Genomic DNA, 22,686 nt, shown 5'->3' with positions numbered 1-22,686 from the left:
ATAGGATCCCATTCTTTGCCAATTAGTGCCCTTACTTTAACTGTCGACACACTCCGAGGCTGAGACTTGAATTTTCGCTGTAGTTCAGCCAACCTTACAATGAGGGTTTCAGTTTGATTTTCTGCAACTTGAGCTCTAGGGCTGCAGGAGAGAAGATTCTCTTCAAGGACACACTTAGCAACTTTTAAATCGTTTACTTGTGCCTGGAGCCTTTCGATTTTTAACACACAACTCCTTCCTTTCATCATTTTTCCCTCAGATGCTAAGAGCAGCCAGCCAGTAAAATCATTTTTCGATTTTTTTCCCCATCTTGTAGAAAGCTTTGTACACCGAATCACCTAATTCATCAAGAAAATCAAGGGCATTAGCTTCTTTAAGTTTGAAATATAGTTTCAACCATGGGTCTTCAAAATTCTCTGAGCTCCCAGGAGGGAGAGAATCTGGAGAGGTTTCAGTAGTTGAAAGTGCTGGTGGATCAACAAGCCAATTCCAGTATTTTAAAAGATTCATCCTTATACTTCTGCTCCTCTTAGAACCACTCCTGGTACCAACTTCTGTATTAGTCAGGGTTCTCTAGAGTCACAGAACTTATGGATAGTTTCTATATAGTAAAGGAATTTATTGATGACTTACAGTCTGCAGTCCAATTCTCAACACTGGTTCAGTAGTAGCTATGAATGGAAGTCCAAGGACTGAGTAACAGTCCCACACGGCAAGCAGACAAAGAAGCGAGAGCAAGACTTCCTTCTTCCAATGTCCTTATATGGTCTCCAGCAGAAGGTGTAGCCCAGACTAAAGGTGTGTTCCACCACACCTTTAATCCCAGATGACCTTGAATTCAGAGATCTCCCTGTCTTAATCTTCTGGAACCCATAGCCACTATGCCTCAAGTTCTCCATACAAAGATCCAGATCAGAAACTTCTATCTCCCAGCCTCCAGATTAGGGCTACTGGTGAGCCTCCCAATTCTGGATTGTAGTTCAGTCTAAATATAGTCAAGTTGACAACCAGGAATAACCACTACAGTGATGATATGTAAATTAGAACAAATAAAAACCAAACTCTCTTGGAAGAAAAACAACATTAAGGAACAATATAGAAATAAACAAAATTCTAACAGTATGTCTATTCAAGCATGAGGAACTGGGCCAAGCAGCATGTGCATGTTACTCAAGTATTAGAGGAGGGAATAGGTTTAGAAACAGGGAGTTCCTGGGATTGCTGGCCAGCCAGTCTATGGAAAACAGTAAGTTCCAGGTTTAGTGAGACAACTTGTCAAACAATAAAGTAGAAAGTAATAGATAAAAACACCTGATGATGCCTGCTAGCCTGCACACAGGTAAACAAGAATGGGGTGTACGGATATGTGTATTGACACATACACACATATACAGAGACAATGGGGCTGTAGCTCAAGTGATCTGTTTAGCATGATCGAAGCCCTGGATTTGATTTCTAGTACAAAAAACAAAAACAAAAACAAAAACAAAACAAACAACAACAAAAAAGCACCACCACCACCAAAAACCAAACAAAGAAAAACAACAAGAATACCTGTTGTGACTCGCACCTGTAATCTCAGCCCTTAAGAGGCAGAGGTGGGAGGATCAGAAGTTCAAGGTTAACCTTGACTATTTATGGGGTTGGAGGTGAGCTTAGACTACATGAAACCCTGTCTCGAAAATAAAACAACTAGAGGCAGGAGTGGTGGCTCGGCAGACAAGAACCATTACTGCTCCAGCAGAAGACCTGGGTTAGATTCCCAGGACCATAATGCTGCCTCGCAAATGTCTACAACTCCAGTCCAGACATGCCATCTTCTCCCCCCCTCAGGTACTAGGCAAACTGGTGTAATACACACAGGCAAAACACTCATATACATAAAACAAAACAGCAAAAATTCCATTTAATCAAGCAGAGTCCTACTGTCTGTCTCTGCCCGATTTCCTGAATTATTCAGAGTAGTCTAACTTTTATTTCTTCTGTCTCTTCGTATTTTATTTATTTATTTATTTATTTATTTATTTATTTATTTATTTATTTATTTATTCTGAGGCAGGGTTTCTCTGTAAAGCCCTGGCTGTCCTGTAACTTGCTCTGTACACAAGGCTGCCTCATGTGCTGGGATTAAAGGTGTTTTTCACCCCCACCTGGCTTCTGTCTCTTCTCTGAGCATGCTTTTCATAACATTTCGAGATTTCTCACCAATATTTGGGCTTCCATGTTTTTTCTCTAAAGCCTTCCCGCCATGTAGCTGCTTGTCAGTCCTGTGTCCAACTTCCACGTCAGCTTCCATGACATGAGTTTTCCCCTTCTTTTTCTGGTTAGAGCTAAAACTGTCCTTGTTCTTTGATAATGATGATGGTGTGGCAATGGTGATGGTGATGATATGTAAATTAAAACAAATAAAAACCAAACTCTGAATCCCAGATCTCTTGGAAGCCGTTTTGAGGGTACTTACACTAAGAGGGTGGAATTTGTGTTTTTCCCTGTAGGGCCATCTTCACAGAAGCCCAAGTAAACTCTGTTTTCATACTTGGTGTGAACTGGAGTTCTCAGAAGAGATATCTATATTAAGCTGTCTATGTTAAAGAATCTGTAGGCCGCTTGACCTTGGCTGAGGTCATGATTGGGAAAAGATAGAATGTGGTGGGCAGGAGTCAAAACTGACTTGTGTTGATGAACTTGAGGGCACACAACTATAATCTTAGCCCTTTGGAAGCCAAGGTAAGAGGATTTCAGGGCTAGCCTGGGCTATATAACCAGATCTTCTAGAAAATAGTTTTTCCTTAGGCTATCTTTAGTTAGCTCCATTTACTATCAATCTCTGTATGTAATAAAGCATTTTCATGGCTACTAGATAAAACTTTTAGAAAACGATATACCTGAATTCATCAATCATAAAAGTAGAATGGGATCAAAGAGATTCATGTAATAGCCCCACCAAGGTATTTAGTAAATATAGCAATTCATGAACTGTCTTTGTTTTGTGACAATAAAACCCCATGCACCTTTGTTTGTTTGTTTGGGGTTTTTTTGTTTTTTTTTTAAGACATGGTTTCTCTGTGTAGCCCTGGCTGTCCTGGCACTCACTTTGTAGACCAGGCTGGCCTCAAACTCAGAAATCTGCCTGCCTTTTTTTTTTTTTCCCCATCTTTTTCCATGGCGGAACATGTCGGTCAAGGTAAGTTGAATCTGTGCTCTTGGGCCATGATTACTCATGGTTTGCTCATCACAAATGCACTTGTTTTCCTAAAGCAGAGCTAATGATTCATGTTGATACGCGTGTGCCTCCACTTGTCTGTTAGGTTTACATTACAAGAAAGAAAGCACTTAGTTCTATGCCTACACTGGGCCAAGCTGGTAGGCAGGATATTCTTCTAAAGTGACAGCTGTAAAGTTGCCAAGCAGAAGAAAAGAAATAAAACCTGAGAGTAACAGTTTGCAACCTACTCACAGGAAAAATGGGGACTTGTCCGTAGTTATAGGAACAGGAAGTAAATGTGACCAAAATCATGTGCAATTGGTGGTTGTTGATAGTTCTCCAAATACCTTACATTTCTGCACATCTTGCACCCAGGGTGCTTTAGGATTTTCCCTCTTTTCTTTTTCTTTTTTTTTTTTTTTTCACATCCGAGAACTTTTATTGGACACAGCTGGGAGCCAGCTCTGAGGAGCAGTAGCACTCTATCCTCCACCCTGGCTGTTCAGGGCAGGGGGAAGGGTGGCTCCATCCAAGGAGTCTCAGCAACAGGAACCCCACAAGGCAACAGTCTACTAATGATTACTATATAGTTGGGAGACAGGAGCTGCTCCACAGACGCATGAATAGGTCAAATCTTTTATAAATAAACATCCAGTGAAGAGAAAAATGACAACTCTAGTTCATTCTTATACACAGGAGCACTCTAGGGCGATGGGTGGGGTAACCAGAGGCTGACTTCGTCACTGGTCAGGGGCCTGGGTGGGAGATGAGTGGGCCCGTATGTCCACAGCACGGTGCAGTAGGGGCAAGGCGGGGGCGACAGACAATGGGCACTAGGACACTGCACATTTACAAGACCAACTACTGAGGGGCAGCTGCCCGTGCATGTGTCAGGCTGTTCGTTCTGGAATGAGGAGGGGTGATCTTTACATCCTATCCTGTGACTGATGGTGGAAAAGGACTACTTTGTGGAGAGGATTAGGGCCACGATGAGACCGTAGAGGCCAAGCACCTCCGCAAAGATGAGGATCAGGATCATGCCCACGAACAGTCGAGGCTGCTGGGCAGTGCCCCGAACACCAGCATCTCCGACGATGCCAATGGCAAAGCCAGCAGCCAGGCCACTCAGCCCCACACTCAGGCCAGCACCCAGTTGAAGAAAACTCCTGTAGAGGGTGATGCCATCAGTCAGGGAGTTAGCGATAAGTACTGCCACCACCAGGCCGTAGATGGCGATGATCCCAGCCATAACCACTGGGATGATGGACTTCATGATCAGCTCTGGCCTCATGACTGACATGGCTGCGATGCCAGTGCCGCTCTTGGCTGTGCCATAGGCGGCTCCCATGGCGCTGAAGACCATGGCGGACGAGGCGCCCATGACACCGAAAAACGAAGAATATTCGGGGTTGTTCTTGATGTCAGCCATGTCTGCAAGCAGGGAAAAGACAAGCTCAGCGGGCGGCGGCGGGCTAGGACAACGGGACAGCGAGCGAGGAGGCAAGCGAAGATCGTCGAGGCAGCGGATGGGAAAGCGACCTCTTTTCTTTTTCTAGACAAGGTCTCATGTATGTTATATTGCTGAAAACCAGAAGTAAAAACTGAAATGTTGCAAGGTTAAAAAAAACCTATTTTATGGCCAGACCAAACTTGCTGTCTTCTCAGAAGTAGGAGAATGAATCAGCTGAGACTAAAAGCAGGGGAGCCTTTTTAGTAGCAAGTGAGAAAGTGAATAGAAAAACTGAAATTTTGTATTTTTATGACCATGTTGTGGGTTTATAGTCAGACAGTCCGTGGAATATACCAGGAAATATTGCAAACAATTTATGACATGTGAATCACAAGATTATAGAGAATGAACAAGTCAAAAAAAACCAAGTTACTTTGACCTAGAGTCATGATTAGAGAAGAGAAAAACATTAAGGAACAATATAGAAATAAACAAAATTCTAACATTATGTTTAACTAAAAAAAGGAAAAAAAAAATGGAGTCTGCTGTCCCTTGACAGTGGAGTTGAAAGATCCTGACAGAATATAAAAGGTCACAGAAGCCCTGAAATTGGCAAAATAGATTTCATTGTTAGCCGAACTAGCTTCACTGATTTAGAAAAATAGAGGTGTACAATGCTCTGGCCACTCCTAGAACCTGTGTGTCTGCCAGTGTTTTGACTGTTCCTTGAACCCATGTGTGTGCCCACTGCTGAAGTCCACTGCCAGGTGTTTGTGATATTGGTTGCTGGGATAGAGTCAGAAAATCTCCCCAGCAACCACAGTTGGGGCCAATCCGGAGTTACTGCACTTTTATTAGACTCTTCCCTTGTTTCCCTCCCATACCCATTTCTTGAGAAATCAATCATTTCAGAATAGACATTGTTTAGATCTGGAAATCCCCTACTCCCTCCTTCTCCTTTCCCCCTTGAGGACCTATAAAAACTGGGACCCCTTTCCCCTCGGGGTCGACTCCTCTACCCCTGTGTGGGATATGAGTCGTCCCCAGAGCTCTGGCTTTCCCTGAATAAAGCCTCATGTGTTTTGCATCAAGCTTGGTCTCTCGTGAGTTCTTGGGGGTCCGCTATTAACCTGAGACTTGAGTGAGGGTCTCTCTTCAGAGGTCTTTCAGAGCCTAACCTGGCTTCAAACCACCCATATAGCTATGGATGAGTGTGAACTCATGATCTTCCAAGTATTTATGGGTTTTATGCAGTGGTAGGACTTGAACCCTGGAACTTGTGAATGCTGTGCAAACTCTACCAGCTAGAATGCATCCTCAGCAGACCTATCTGTTCAAAGAGATTTACACTTCAGGTTGTCTTGATGGAGACAGTACTCTGAACTCATTTTCAAATGTCTGAGAGATAAAGATGTGAAATTTAATGGCCAAAGATTGTAGAGGAGCAAACTTTGCTCACAAATCAGCTTCTCAATCCCTTGGGGGTTGAGGAGGTTTGGAGAAAGGATGGGAATAGTGAAGGGGAAAGACAGACTTGAAGAAGATGTCAGTTGTGCATCATGTGTCACTTCAGTGGGGTTAATGTGGTAGACTGCTCAACTATACCTATCCCATCTCAGGAAAGTATCCTAAAAGTACTACTAATGCTCAGACTATCTTTGGTAAAACCCTAAATTCCTATACATGTAACACTGAGCTAAAAGGGAACTGTCTGACCACTGTTACATCATTGCTTCTGTATATAACATTTGCTTTCTGTATATGTCACAATCGTAGTTTTTGTTTGTCCTTAAAACCTGGGGGTCTGGTCTGCTTCCCACGACTCTGCTTAGGACAGTCCTGCCCACTTAAAAAAGACTCCCTTCAAATTATTCAGTGCTCGCAGGAATTTTTTCTCTTCAGGTGTCAACTTAATCCTGTATAGTGATTATGCTTCTGGGGTTTTGGGGTCAGAGCCTGGGCCATGGAAATCCTAACAGGCTGGGTTTCATGAACCATATTCAGTAGTCCAACTTAGCTGACAGATGATGGATCATGTAATGCAGAGAAAGGAGATACATTCAAAGTGGCTGCAGAGAGGGGGCTAGTGACCTTCTAGTCCATCTTTGGAGTCTTGACCCATGAAAAGGTAGGAGAGAGAATCAACTCCACAAAGTTTACCTGTTTGATCTCCATACAAGTGGAAAATGTAAACACAAAGTAAGAAAACTGGTGTATGTGGTGGTGCACATCTTTAATTCCAGTACCCAATAAATAAGAGACAGGCAGATTTCTATGAGTTTTAGACTAGATGCCTACATATTTCCAGAACTGCCAGAGACAGCAGGTCCAGGCAAGAGGAGAGAGGTCCCAGTCCTGCTGGGGTCTCTCTGGGGCTGAGCAGCATGGCGAGTGTCCTTGGCCCAAAAGAAACAGAGCCAGGTCCGGAGTCTTGTTGAATCAGGAACTCAGCTTCAACAATGGCATCAGCCTTTTGCTTATATAAGTTCACAACATAGGGAGGGATTTTTGGTGGGGTAAGATGACATAGAAGGCGGGGAAGGGTGACGGAGGGTATGGAATGACTGACAGGGCCAATGGCAAAGTTCTACATCAGCAACAGTGGAGCAGAGGCAGGGCCAAACAGGACTTGCTGAGTCATCCCGATCCGGAAATGACTGAGACAGGTCTCAAAACTCAAGCCAGGCTTAGGCTCTCCTAAAAGGCTGCAGAAACTTGAGCCAGGCTTGGGTTTGTCCTCAAGGCCCAAACCAGGGTCAAAATGGGCCCAACACAGACCAACTCACAAACTATTTAATCGTTAGGTCCAAAGCAGTCCCCTCAAGTTAATGGAAGTTTTGGTACAAAGTCTTAAACAGAACTCTCACTGGGCAAGCAGGAAGGGACAGCTACTGGGTAAACAGAAGCCTAAATTCAGCATTCTGTAGGATGGCTCTGCTTACTACATATATACAGCAACAGTCAACTACCTCTAGCAAGTGCATTTAGTTCTGATTGATGAAATTGAGGCCCATGGATTAAGCCTCCCATGCCACATCCCAGGTTGTTCTGACCTGATCACTCCCGATGCAACCTGTTCCCTTAAAACTGACAAGTCTTGGGCCGGGCGTGGTGGCACACACCTTTAATCCCAGCACTGGGGAGGCACAGGCAGGAGGATTTCTGAGTTCGAGGCCAGCTTGGTCTACAAAGTGAGTTCCAGGACAGCCAGCGCTATACAGAGAAACCATGTCTTGAAAAACCAAAACCAACCAACCAACCAAACAAACAAACAAAAACTGACAAGACTTTTCCCACTGTCCAGGGCTCTCTGTCCCCTGAGTGGTTTGATCCTCAAATAAATTTATCTTTCTACTCACTGAGTGGTACAGTTTGGTGGTTTCACTGCTCCCTTGCTTACATTAAGAAAGAAATTAATTAAGAAATCCCACAAAATTAAAAAACAATACAACAAACAAACAACAAACAAAATAACGTTAAAAGAAACAGTGAGTTTATTCACTAAATACTTATTTACTTATTTATTCACTAAATACTTATTACGGCCCAAGACTTATTACAACCCTGCTCTGTATGAGGCTTCAATATTTCAGCATCAGCCTGTAGGAACTGAAGTTAGGGGACCTGGTATAGAGATGCTGTTGCTGTTGCAGAACCTGAATGACACCTGCATGTTCAGTGACCTTTCCTGGTGGATTGTAGGTTTCTGGTGCAGCTGAGGCCTTGGTCCTCCAAGATATTTCAAAGTTTTATTAAGAATGTCTAAGTCCTGCCAGGCAGTGGAGATACACACCTTTAATCTCAGCACTTGGGAGGCAGAGGCAGCTTGATTTCTGAGTTCAGGGCCAGCCTGGTCTACAGAGTGAGTTCCAGGACAGCCAGAGCTACACAGAGAAACCCTGTCTCAAAAACAAAAACAACAAAAACAAAAAGAATGTCTGAGTCCCCTAGAAATTCTACTCTACCCATATTTAACCAGTAAATTTAGATAGGAATGTATGATGGTCTTTCTTATAAAGTGCTGATAAGAGAAGTATAGTTTCCAAAGGCTCAGATCTTGCACCTGCCCCATGGCCATCATTAATCAGCTCCGTGAATACTTTTAAGCAAGCTGTGTTAGATGGAGTATTACTTAGGGTTCTCTAGAGGAACAGTGTTGTGGGATATCCAACAAAGAATAATACTGTAGCTGGCTGGCAACTACAAAGCTGTTCATGATCCCTGTTTAGCCCCAAGCCTTTCTCAGGGCAAATATTTAAGCACAAAAATCATATCATTGTTATGGCCTGAATGGAATCAGCTGTGCTAAGGTCTGAGGACCTGTAATGACAGAACTCATAGAATGAACACACACACATACACACACACAAAATCCAACAATTGTTATCTCCCAGTGAAAAGTTAAAGGATCCAGTAGTTGTTCATTCAGTCTAGGAAGCTGGATGTCTCATCTAGTCTTTGATATATGACAGAATCCCTGAAGAAGTAGACTCTAATGCTAGTGAAAGAATGGATTTCCCATTGAGAGTAAGGGCAAGAAGGCAGAATGAGCACTTCCTTCTTCCATGCCTGTTTTGTTTGTTTTTTGTTTTGTTTTTGTTTGTTTTTTCGAGACAGAGCTTCTCTGTATAGTCCTGGCTGCCCTGGAACTCACTCTGTAGACCAGTCTGGCCTCTAACTCAGAAATTCCCAAACAACAATGTCTAAAGGAGAGGCAGGCAAAATAACAAATCAGAGAATGACTTGACAGAATGAGTCAGAGATAAGATATACCCAACTCTCACAAGAATAGATAGGAAAGAGAGGCTACTTGAAGGGCAATGAGGTAGAGAGAACTCAATTCAGTTCAGTTCAGTCTAGAGCAGTTCTTTTTGGAGCAGCTGAGATTGGGTGAAGTGCAGTTGAATGCAGTTGAGTTCAGAGCAGAATAGTTGAGTTTAGAGCAATGTAGTTTATGTAGTTCAGAGGCAGTCTTTCCAAGCAGAGCAATTCAGTCAAAAGCCAAGAGAATCCAACTCGAATCAGTCAGCTTGGAGAGAAGTTTGAGCCAGAACAACTGAGTTGAACTAGCCATCCTAAGTTCAAAAAGAGATAGGTACAGCAAGTTTATTCAGCAGTAAGTCTTGGAGGCTGAAATATTCTATGCCTAAGGCTAGCATACAGAGGCTAGAAGTTGTGGCTCTTCATTGTCTGGTATTAGAGAAGATTAGATATTAAGGAGTCTAAAAGCTTTCAGGCCCAGGCCTAGGTATAGTTAGCTAGAAATAACTCTGGGCTCAGCCCAAGCTATGTATCATAAAGCTTAGGTATAGCTATCATCTCATCCCTTCATCTGAGGGAATAAAAGTGACATTTTGTAAACCGCCTGTAGCTGCCTGCGGCCACACTAACTGGAATCCTGAGTGGGAGGCAGGAGCTGTATGGGAGAGAATGACGAGAGACACATTTCTGTTCAAGGCCCCTGAAGTTTACTGAGAGTCCGTGCTTATAAAGAGGGTAGGCCCATTCCCCGCCAGCCCATTCTTGATGCCTGGAGCCAGCCCATAGGTGATCTACAGGGTGTGTCTCTGAAACATCTCAAGGACCTTTCAGCAGGAAGCAGACAGAGTCTTGGAGAAGAGCAAAAAAAGCCATCAAGGTCAGAAGGCTCTACCCTAGGTAATCTCCTTCTTAGTGGCAGCAAGGTCAAAGTCTGGATCAGCCTGCTTCAAGGCTGACGGAGGCTATAACATTTACATCTGTTATGGTCTGACCCACCGTCACCCCACTCCAGAATAGTTATAGCCATTTTGTTCCATGCTTGCCAGCTATTTCTTATTGTTGCTGTGACATGCCCGCCAGTCATTGACAAAGAGAAGTGACTTGGCTCAAGGACATGATGACCATAAATCCTGTTTTGTTCTGTATGTTCTGAATGTTCTGTATGAGGTTTGATAATCTTAGGAAATTCTACAAAGATTTATGTGGGGCCCATCAAATCAAAGGTCAATATGAACTCTTATGTCTAAAATATCTTGAGTCAGAGCTGACCACAGGAAAGCCCTTCCTGTACCTATATATGTATGAGCTCACTATGGGTTTTGTGGCTGACACAGAAAAATGCTTCTAATAAGCCAAAAAAGTTATGATTACAATACTCATGTTCTGTTATCTCAATGTTCTGAAATTCCCCTGGCCATCATCCATTCACCTACCCCCCACTTATCTTACTCAGGACCAATCAGCTTAAAGGTTAGCTGATAATACTTTGCCTAGTAAGTCAACTGCTCTCCTCCTTACCATTTAAACTTTTGAACCTGTTTTTTTTTTTTTTTTTTTTTCTAAAACAAGCCTACTTGAGAATAGACTAGTGCTACTAGTTAGGTTTTTCCTTCTTGTAGTCCTTGATGTCCAATATTATGGTATAGATTCAATAAACTATTCTTGCATTGAAGGGGTTTGCAACCCCATAGGAAGAACAACAACATCAACTAAACAGACCCTCCCACCCCCCGAGCTCCCAGGGACTAAGCCATCAACAAAGTAGGAGCTGCAAGTAGCTAGGGATTTCATAGTTGGGCAATAGAGTAATGTAGCAGTATATCTGCCCAATCTAGGCATGAAGCATGAAAATATATTAACTGAGTTGTGTGTCCTTTGCATGGGCATATTGGGGTTGAAGATTTACCAATATAAATCTGGCTGGTATAAATGTAAGTCTCTAGTGTTTTTGAAAGACCCAGAGAGGAGCCTCTCACTCAAGCCTCGGGAAAATAGTGGACTCCCAAGAACTCACGAGAGACCAAGCTTGATGCAAAACATATGAGGCTTTATTCAGGGAAAGCCAGAGCTCTGGGGATGACTCATATCCCACGCAGGGGTAGAGGAGTCGACCACAAAGGGAAGGGGGTCTCAGTTTTTATAGGTCCTCAAGGGGGAAAGGATTTCTAGATCTAAACAATGTCTATTCTCAAGAAATGGGTATGGGAGGGGTACAAGGAAAGAGTCTGGTGCAGGTGCAGCAACTCTAGATTGGCCCTGGCTGTGGTTGCTGGGGAGATTTTCCAACTCTATCCCAGCAACCAATATCACAAACACCTGGCAGTGAGGTGCAGCAGTGGGCACACACATGGGTTCAAGGAATGGTCAGAGCATTGTGCACCTCTATTTTTCTAAATCAGTGAAGCTAGTTCTGCTAACAATGAAATCTATTTTGCCAATCTTAGGGCTTCTGTGACCTTTTACATTCTGTCAGGATCTTTCATTTTCCTTTCATGGGGCTAGAGGATGCTGAGTGAGACTGATATGGTTGTTATTGTTTTGTAGACCAGCCACAGGAGGGCCAGACAGCCATTTGGAGCTAGTGCTGGGGTTTGGGTGAGACCACCCCTGCTGCCACCTAGCTGGAGAAAGCATGGGATTTTTTTAAATTACATGCTACATTGATATCCCTGTACACTTGCCTAAGTTTCAATTACTACGTTTAAGTGTCTCAATGAGATACACTACTTCCAGTGGGTACTATTTTCTATGTCCCCATGAATAGGCTACTCTTTACAATGTAGCAGTTATCCTCAGAACCTCACTATGTCACCTTAGGAAACCTGAAGAACAATGAAGTCTCTGTTGCATAAGGGTTGGTGGTCAGGATCTAGTTGGCCTTTGGGCATATTTGTGGGGAGTTGTTCTGATAACCTTAATTAAGCTATATCTCATTTCCTCAGTTGAGGTCTAGGACTATATAAGAAAAGGAGAAGATGAACATACTCTAATTTCAATAGTCAATAAATATTTGTTTTAAGCCGGCTGTGGTGGCACACACCTTTAATCCCAGCACTTGGGAAGCAGCGGCAGGCAGATTTCTGAGTTCTAGGCCAGCCTGGTCTACAAAGTGAGTTCCAGGACAGCCAGGGCTACACAGAGAAACTGTGTTTCAAAAAACAAAACAAAACAAAACAAAACAAAACAAAAATTTGTTTTAAAATGAAAACAGAAAAAAATACTGTTGCTCTGGTTGGAGCTATTGCTGACGTAAACAGCCCTTAATTTCTGACATAAACATCTCATGTCTTTTCCTAGCTGTGACAGACTAACCACAGTCAATATGCGAAGCAAATGGGGTCCCTATTTGTGTCATAGTGCACTAGAATTATATGATTTCTCTCCCAGTTTCATTTACGTTGTTGTGATTAGAAGATCCTGACAAAAAGTAACAGGGAGAAAGGGTTTGGTTTAGTTCACAAGTCTAGGTCAAAGCTCATCATAGCAGGCAGTCAAGGCAGTAGGAATTTAAGATAGTTAGGCACATCATGACCGTGGTGAAGAGAGAAATGACCTTTATTTTGTTTGGTCCTAAGTGAAGCTTATGGTTGTGAAATTTATTTCTCTTTCCTCTTTCCTCTTTCCTCTTTCCTCTTTCCTCTTTCCTCTTTCCTCTTTCCTCTTTCCTCTTTCCTCTTTCCTCTTTCCTCTTTCTCTTTCCTCTTTCTCTTTCCTCTTTCTCTTTTCTCTTTTCTCTTTTCTCTTTCTCTTTTCTCTTTCTCTTTTCTCTTCCTCTTTTTTCTTTTCTTCTTCCCTTCCTTCCTTCCTTCCTTCCTTCCTTCCTTTCTTCCTTTCTTCCTTTCTTTCTTTCTTCCTTTCTTTCTTCCTTCCTTTTCTTTCTTCCTTCCTTCCTTTCTTCCTTTCTTCCTTCCTTCCTTTCTTCCTTCCTTTCTTTCTTCCTTCCTTCCTTTCTTCCTTCCTTCCTTTCTTCCTTCCTTCCTTTCTTTCTTCCTTCCTTCCTTTCTTCCTTCCTTTCTTCCTTCCTTTCTTCCTCCCTCCCTTCCTTCCTTCCTTCCTTCCTTCCTTCCTTCCTTCCTTCCTTCCTTCCTTTCTTTCTTTCTTCCTTCCTTCCTTCCTTCCTTCCTTCCTTTCTTCCTTCCTTTCTTTCTTCCTTCCTTTCTTTCTTCCTTCCTTCCTTTCTTCCTTCCTTTCTTCCTTCCTTTCTTCCTTCCTTTCTTCCTTCCTTCCTTCCTTCCTTCCTTCCTTCCTTCCTTCCTTCCTTTTCTTTCTTTCTTTGAGACAGGGAGTCTCTGTATAGCCCCAGCTGTCCTGGAACTCACTTTGTAGACCAATCTGGCCTCATACTCAGAAATCCACCTGCCTCTGCCTCTTAAGTGCTGGGACTAAAGGCATGTGCCACCACTGCCTGGCAGTTGTGAAATTTCTTAAGGTTAACATATAGAACATAACAGGGTATGTGGTCAGCATGACCCTTCTCTGAGTCAAGCTATTTCTCTGCATCAATGACTAATGACTCATAAGCATGGAACATAATGGTGATAACTATGCTAGAGGTGTAGGCCTCAACAATAATCATGTTATTTTATAAGGGAAAAAATCTATTTTCAATAAAAGGAAAAAAATTAATAAATTTCTTTAAAAATAAAAATAATAAAAGAAACAAATTTATTTTTTAACTGGGAATAAGCCAGAAATGCCCTTGGGTTTTTATGTAGCTTAGTTCTTGCCAGAGGCCAGAGATTCCAGAAGTGTTTAAATCATTGGTTCCACCTTGACCAGAGGCCAGGAAGTCAAGATGGGAAGATTTTCTTATCTCTTTCACCTAAAAGAGTACCTTTTTCCTGAAAAAGGCTCTGAGGGTGTTTCACCTGGAATAAGAAATGATCTGATCAGTGTATGTTCCCCACTGCATCCAGTAAAGTAGTATTGAATAATTTCTATCCTTTCTAGTTCTTTCAGAACTCTGGCTGGCTGTTTCAACTCAGATGTTCTGGCTCAAACTCCTCTCTAAGCTGACTGATTCAATCTTGTTTCTCTCAGCTTCTCACTGAATTGTTCCCTTTGTCCTCAAATTCTAGTAATTTGTTCTAGTCTTCTGGCTCCTTATTCTCTGGGTTCAACTGACTCTGCATCAACTCACAAAGGAACTCAACTCCACTAGGCTCACTACCTCTCAACTGACTGACTCTCGACTTACTGACAAACTCAACTTTACTCAATTGAACGCACTGAAGTGACTCTCAACTCCCTATGTTGCACTTATTTTATCCAGAGAGTTGGGAGTACCTTATTTCTGACTCATTCTGTCAAATCTTCCTTTGATTCATGACCCTCAATTAGACTGTTATTGTTTGGGATTAAAGGTGTGTACTGAGGGCGTGTCTGCCTTCCAGCTAGATCACACATACCTAGAAGATCTTTGGATGAGATCAGAGTAGCCATGTTGCTGTATTAAAATTCCTCTACATCTTTCTATACTTTTATTTTTACTTCTTTTTTCAAAATGTAAGTGGCAGGCTGGAGAGTTGTTTCAGGGTTAAGAGTACTTGCTGTTATTGAAGAAGACACAGGTTCAGTTCCCAGGACTCACATGACAAACACACAGACACACACACACACACACACACACACACACACACGCACACACGCACACACGCACACACACAGGGAGGGAAAGAGAGAGAGAGAGAGAGAGAGAGAGAGAGAGAGAGAGAGGCGGCATACCTTCTAATCCTTTCCAAATAGTTCCATCAACCAGGGACCAACTATTCAAACATATGAACCTTAGAAGGCCATTCTCATTCAAACCACAACAAGAAAGTTAAAATAGAGTCACATTCATAACTTTCTAAACAGTAGAAACCACATAACCTTCCTGAAAAATGTATTATTTTTGCATGCAATATCAACTACAAAAATATGGCATTTGTTAAATGCCCAGATTGCTCTGTCATATTCAGAACTCTGAGAGGTTAGTTAATAGATAATCTTTAGTACTCTATTGAGGAAAAACTTCAAGCATCAACTTGAAATTGAGGAGATGTCAAAGGCTTTAAGATGAAAGAATGGAAGTGGTTGCTAGGGCAACCACAGGATTGAAAGAGAACAATCATGCAGAACATGATTAGACACAGACTTTGCTGGGTTGGGTTTTTCACTTCTATACCACAGCTTGGCTCTTAGGAAGAACAGTTTAAGCATGTCCATTTAAAAGTTCAGCTTGGGGCCAAAAGTGGAAGAGATAATGGGGTGAACATTGAATATCTGGTAAAGAGCAACCTGAAGAGATTTTCAGTCACTTTCAAGGTTCCTGCTGAACTATCTGGATAATTAGTTTAAGTGTGAATTAAAGATAATCTATTATTGTTATGTTTATTCATTTATATATTTATTTAGTGTGTGTCTGTGTTGGCATGTATGTGCTATGGTGTACGAGTGGAGGTCTGAGGACAACTTTCAAGAGTTGGTTTTGTCCTTCCACCATATGATTCCTAGGAATGAACTCGGTTCTGAAGCTTGTTGTCAGGTACCTTTATCTTCTGAGCCATCTTGCCAGCCCCCAGGAGGCATCTGTAGCTGCCAAATATAGAAGGTGTTCGTTTAAGGGTATGCAAGAATGGGGTTCAAGTCAATTTTTCTGTTGGTTTGATTAGTTAAGAAAGTAGTGATTTTAGACTTTCTTTATTTTATTTCCCTATTTTTGCTGCTATTTTGGGGAGTAAGGCCTCATATATCCACTTTAGGAGCATGTCTGACTTCAAAAAGTGATTTCGAAAGTCACCAGTCCCAGGAACTAGGTCACAGTCATCAACTCCAGGAACAGACCGTAAATCCCAGGAAGTAAGCCATAAGTCACTGGCTCTGGAACAGATCATAAATTCCAGGAACAAGGTCATAAAACCTCTCTCCCAAAGAACAGTTTGGACATAACCACAAGAACGGGAAATTATCTTATCTCAGGCTGAGCCATCCATGCTGGGCAGCCCTACCTCATCCTGTGAATAAACATTCATGACATAGGAATGCAGACCTCTGACCACCAGGCACAAGCCAATCAGAAGCCGACACATGCAACTTTTCCAGCACCCACCAATGAAGTTTTAGATTACCTAACCAGCTCTCTAAATATAGAAAAAAACTAACATAGTAGCCAATCAAAACTGTACTGTTACCTCTGTGATCCCTACCAATCATATCAGAGATTACCTAATCCTTCTAAAAAATTCTCTCAGCTCTGCATAAAAAGGGCCCTGTGAGTGAGCTCCTTGACAGTCACCATTTTGATTAATGGTTGACCCTCGCATGCTGGTTGTTTCCGAAAAATAAACATTCTTTGTTTTGTATACTATTTGAGTCTGGGGTCTTCCTTCAGTAATTTTTGGATTCTTAGAGCTTAATGCATATTTCTGTTTGTTTGTTTTTTTTTTTTTTTTTTTTTTTTTTTTTTTTTTTTTTTTTTTTTTTTTTTTTTTGGTTTTCTGAGACAGGGTTTCTCTGTGTAGCCCTGGCTGTCCTGGAACTCACTTTGTAGACCAGGCTGGCCTCGAACTCAGAAATCCGCCTGCCTCTGCCTCCTGAGTGCTGGGATTAAAGGCGTGAGCCACCATGCCCGGCTTAATGCATATTTCTAATACTAATATTTTGAAGGCAGAGGCAGGATGTCATGGTGAGTTTAAGGTCAGCCAGTATTGCATGAAGGGACCCTGCCTCGAAAGTAAAAGGAAATGCCAGGCAGTGGTGCCACACTGCCTAAATCCAAGCAATTGGGGAGCAAAGACAGTCAGATTTCTGTGAATTCAAGGCTAGCCTGGTCTACTAATTGAGTTCCAGAAAAGCCAGATCTAAGAAGAGAAACCTTATCTCAAAAAACATCAAACAACAAACAAAACAACCACATAAAAATAGTAAACAAACAAACAAACCAAGCAGCAGACAGCTAAAAAACACACTAAATTCTGGATTTCCCTCTCATGGTCTCAATGATTGATGGAGCTTGTAATCTGTGACAATCAATTTTTATATATATATATATATATATAAAATGAAAATGAATAACATGTCAAGAAGTCTGCATTGTCTGAAGGAGAGATTGCATTTCATATCCAACACTTGAATAAAATTCAGAGAGCTTGTAGAAAAAAAGCTTGATAAGAATCCAGCTTCTTGTTGGGCATGGTGGCGCATGCCTTTAATCCCAGCACTCGGGAGGCAGAGGCAGGCGGATTTCTGAGTTTGAGGCCAGCCTGGTCTACAAAGTGAGTTCCAGGACAGCCAAGGCTATACAGAGAAACCTTGTGTTGAAAAACCAAAAGCCAAAAGCCAAAAGCCAAAAACCAAAAACCAAAAACCAAAAACCAAAAACCAAAAATCAAAAATCAAAAACCAAAAACCAAAAAAAAAAAAAAAAAAAAAAAAAAAAATTCAGCCTCTTTACAACCATTAAGTCAAAGGTTTGTATATCGTGCTTACTATGACCAAAGGATGAGAGAAGTGGAGGAGGAGGATCAGGAGGATGTCAATCATCTAGTTATTCTACAGAATCATGATAAATCCATAATGTTTCAAAACTAGCAGAATCATTAGCCAAGATAACAAAACAAACACCAACACTACCACATGTCTTAGTTAGGGCTTTACTGCTGTGAGAAGACACCATGACCAATGCAACTCTTATATGGACAACATTTAATTGGAGCTGGCTTACAGGTTCAGAGGTTCAGTTAATTATCATAAAGGCAGGAGCACAGCAAAATCCAGGCAGACATGGTGCAGGAGGAGCTGAGAGTTCTACATCTTCATCTGACGGCTGCTAGTGGAAGACTTACTTTCAGTCTAGGATAAGTGTTGGGAGCCATTAGGCCAACACAATTGTCCTGATCTCTGAATTGGGCCTCTCCTCCCGAGAAGAAAAGGGGGTCAAAAGCGGGCCACCGACACACCGATTCCGAGAACAACCACAGAATGTTCCAGCCCTAAGTCATCTCTGATGTCCTGACCACACCCTGATACCACCAAGTTCCTGCTTCCCCGTGTAGCTGCCAAAAGAAAAAATTTCTATTGCCCCACCCCTCCCACTGATAAGTACTTCTCCTTTTGCTTGTATTGCCCCACCCCTCCCACTGATAAGTACCTGTACTTCCCCTTTTGCTTGTGTATTTAAACCTTGTGCCTGGCTAATACATGGGAACCTTGATGCCACTCAAAATGTTTCCATGTCATTCTTGCACAAGGTTCTCGTCTCTCTCTACCCCCCAATTTGGTTCTTAGGAGAAGGTCCCCTCGAGACCCTCGAATAACTGGACCTGCTGGACGGGTCAAGACAAGGATATTAAAGACCACACCCACAGTGATACACCTACTCCAAGAAGGCCATACCTCCTAGTAGTGCCACTCTCTGGCCCAAGCATCTTCAAACCATGACACCACCCCTATTATGCTACCCTGAAAACCAATGTTCCTAGAGATAAACTGTGAATGAGATATTAACTAAGTAAAATTATAGGTTATCTTGTTTGGGACTAAGCCTCTACTTTAAGACCCAATACAGATGATTGAAAATAAAGTTACAGACCAGATCAGGGTATGAGTCCTTTATTTGGCCAGCTAGTGGGCTAGAGTCTTAGAAAGAATCTTAGTACCAAAGCTCAAGGTTACAGCATTTTTAAAGGCAAAAGACCATACAGACAACAATTATGTCAGTCTTAGATGAGGCTCAGTCTTAGAAGAATAACATCTGTTTTGGCAGAACATAGTAGTTATTTTGGACTGAACACAATTAATTTTGATTTATACCATTTCCAGTTATTTTAGTTTATGTTTAGTTTGTACAAACCTTATAATTTTGGCTAATACATTTAGACTATGGTCAGGGTCATGGAAAATCCCAAATGTATTGCTAAGGCCGATGTGGCCATTGTAAGGAGAGAGGACTGAAAAAGGTCTAAGCAGACACCTTAGTCAAAAATTCAAAAATAAAAACAGGGCCACATACCCTAAAATTCCACTAACAAACCTGCAATCTCAGCATTTTGGAGGCTGGGACAGGAAGATATCAGGTTCGAGACTGAGGGCAGCCTGGACAGTAGCATTAGACCCTGTTTATAGGAATGAAATAGTGCACAAGAGAAATTTCCAGTCACCTAGGTGAAATTGTGCTGTTTATATGACCCAAGGTCCAGCATTAGAGCAATAACAACCAACCTGCCCAAACAGGCCAGTTTGAGTTGGCAGGATAATGTAGCCTGTGCCATCATTCCTACACAAGAATCTCACCTGAGGGAACTGGTGCTAACTCTTCAGTTACTCTGTGCTCAAATGACCATTTGCTTTTCTTCTTTGGCATGGGTAGGGCCTAAATAGCAGCAGTCTTAGTGCACAAATCTGTTGTTATTGTAGTTGCTATTTGTTTTGCAAGGCAGGGTCTCTTTTTACATAGCCCGGGCTGTCCTATAACTCACTGTGCAGACCAAGCTGGCATCTAACTCTCAGATGCCATCTGCCTTGGCTTCCTAAGTACTGGGATTATAGGCATCTGCCACCGCACCCTCTTTAGTGAACAAATCTTAACAGAAACATATTCTCATGGAACCTGAACTTTTCCTCTGGTTTCTAACAAGTCTGGCGAGTACGCTACTTGTCTTCGGTTTATATTGTAGGCAGCTCCTTTCTGCTGACTACTACTTTGTATAACTTAATATTTCCTAAGCCAGTTTGTTGGTAAATCTTGAATAATGTTAATTTATCATTTCCACTCTTTCCTATATCTATCCCTACTGCTGGAATACCTCACACTCCTCTAAGAAACTGGTAAAGCTGTTGGCTCACTAACCTTGGGTGGAATCATTTCATCTGTTGTCAGTGTCCTGGCTGGAGTGAGTTTATGACTGGTCATGTCTTTCCTGAAAAAAATAAACCACACACAACAGAGGAGATCAGGTTCAAAGTCATTCTCAGCTATAGAGTGATTTAAAGGCTAGACTTGAGACACTGTAAAAAGCTCCCTTATATCCCTGCAAACAAAATAAGCAACACAACTAAAAAAAAAACAAAAAGGAAAGGAGGAAGAAGGTGTGGCTCAAGAGAATACTCAAGGTTAAGAGTGCTTTCTGTTCTTGTAGTGTGGTGGGTTTGGTTCCCAGCACACTGTTAGGGGCCTATAATTCCAGTTCCAGTGGGCCCAGTGCCCTCTGGCCTCCTCAAGCACCTGAAAGAATGTGGTGCATGCAGACTCACACAAGCTAACACACATATACATCGATAAAATTAAATCTTTTTTGGTTTTTCTTTCTTTCTTTTTTTGAAATAAAGGTTCTTTGGGTAGCCCTGGCTGCCCTGGAACTCACTCTGCAGTCCAGGCTGGCCTTGAACTCAAAGTTGCACTTGCCTCCCAAGTGCTGGGATTAAAGGTGTGTACCTCAAACCTACCCTCCCTTCTATCGCTCCCCTTCCTGAGTAAAATTAAGTCCTAAAAATAAATAAGTAAATAAATAAATAAGTAAATAGGGCTGGGCTAATATTCAGCAGTAGAGTAGCTTAGCATATGAAGCCAGTCCCATCTCTAGGACCAAAGGAGAAGCAACAACTCCAAGGAGCAAGGAGCATTAAGGCTGGCCAAGAAGCAGAGTAAGAGCTCGGTTTAGACCACTCTGAGGTGCTATGCATGTGAGAGACAAGGAGCAGGGTAGACGCTGACAAGCAGACTGGTGGGAAAGACTGAGAGCATGCACTTGGGGAGGCACTAGCAATGCAAAAATGTTATTAAGAGAAATTAAGGAAAAATGAAACTCCTGAGCTGGGAAGGGTTCATGGAGGTACTTTATGCAGAGGCTTTTCACTAGCTGCTCATTGGGTAAGTATTTACTGTTCAACCCTGACAACCTGAGTTGGATCCTCAGAACCCTCCTGTCTTAGTCAGGGTTTCTATTCCTGCACAAACATCATGACCAAGAAGCAAGTTGGGGAGGAAAGGGTTTATTCAGCTTACACTTCCACATTGCTGTTCATCACCAAAGGAAGTCAGGACTGGAACTCAAGCAGGTCAGAAAGCAGGAGCTGATGCAGAAGCCATGGAGGGATGTTCTTTACTGGCTTGCCTCCCCTGGCTTGCTCAGCCTGCTCTCTTATAGAACCCAAGACTACCAGCCCAGAGATGGTCCCACCCACAAGGGGCCTTTCCCCCTTGATTACTAATTGAGAAAATGCCTTAGAGTTGGATCTCATGGAGGCATTTCCTCAACTGAAGCTCCTTTCTCTGTGATAACCCCAGCTGTGTCAAGTTGACACAAAACTAGCCAGTACACCTCCCAAGAGTGAAAGGAGAAAACAGACTACAAAATTGTTCTCTGAACCCACACAAGCCCTCCCCCCATAATCACATACACTAATAAATAGATCTTAATTTAAAAAGAATTGTTATTAAGGCTTGGCAAAGACTGAAGTAACAGCCACGAGACTGGTTGATTCTTTGGACATATCCTGGGCTAAACCAATTGTACGTTCTTCCCACATACCTCTCCCCTGCCCAACCAGAGGGATGACCATGTGCTAGTCATATGATGGACACTGCCAATTCTGTTAAGTGTTTCTGAAAGCACATCTATAGACACACTCAGAGGTGTGTTTCCATGGTGACTCCGCATCCCATCAAGCTGACAGTGAAAATCAACCATCACACTGTTTTTAAAATTTAAATTTTACTCTGGACAAATATGCCTATGAAACTGAGCTTTGAATCTTTGTCCAAAAAATTTAAACTTGCTTGCATAAACTGTAAGGACTAGTAAGAGTTTAAATATAAAACAAAATGATACCAGGGCTTTGTTGTTGTTTTCTTTTTTTTTTTTTTTTTTTTTTTTTTTTGAGACAGGGTTTCACTGTGTAGTTCTGGCTGCCCTGGCCCTCACTGTTGCGGCCGCCAGCAGCTCGCAACGTGAACGGTTCGACTGAGAAGGCCGCTCGAGCTGTAAGAGAGGAATCTAGACGGGGCAAAAGAAGAAATGTAGCCAAGACAGTTACTCTGATCAAGGCTCAAATTTTATTGTTGCGACACCAGTTATGAAGGAAGGGGGAGGGGACCCGATTCCCGCCGAATAATCTCTGGTCCAGTAGAAAGGTGCACGTGTGTGGCTCCTCAGGTTCCAGCAGTGGGCGTGGCAGAACGAATGAGCAGGAAGCTCCACCCCGAGCAAGCAGGTTTCAGGCTGGGGGAGGGGAGACTACACTCACTAGGTAGATCAAGCTAGCTTTGAACTCACAGAAACCCATCTGCCTT

The 22,686-nt window shown here is 42.4% G+C and overlaps 1 pseudogene across 1 annotated transcript; it reads right to left on the bottom strand.

Moving 5' to 3' along the window:
• Positions 1-3,612: 3,612 nt before the first annotated feature.
• Positions 3,613-4,745, bottom strand: Atp6v0c-ps2 (ATPase, H+ transporting, lysosomal V0 subunit C, pseudogene 2; annotated as a pseudogene). Its single transcript, NR_037854.1, has one exon. The product of NR_037854.1 is annotated as an ATPase, H+ transporting, lysosomal V0 subunit C, pseudogene 2 (transcript).
• Positions 4,746-22,686: the final 17,941 nt, after the last annotated feature.

The sequence above is a fragment of the Mus musculus genome, chromosome 6 (genome assembly GCF_000001635.26).
Source record: "Mus musculus strain C57BL/6J chromosome 6, GRCm38.p6 C57BL/6J".
Taxonomy (NCBI): Eukaryota; Metazoa; Chordata; class Mammalia; order Rodentia; family Muridae; genus Mus; species Mus musculus.
This window is presented reverse-complemented; position numbering and strand designations above follow the sequence as displayed.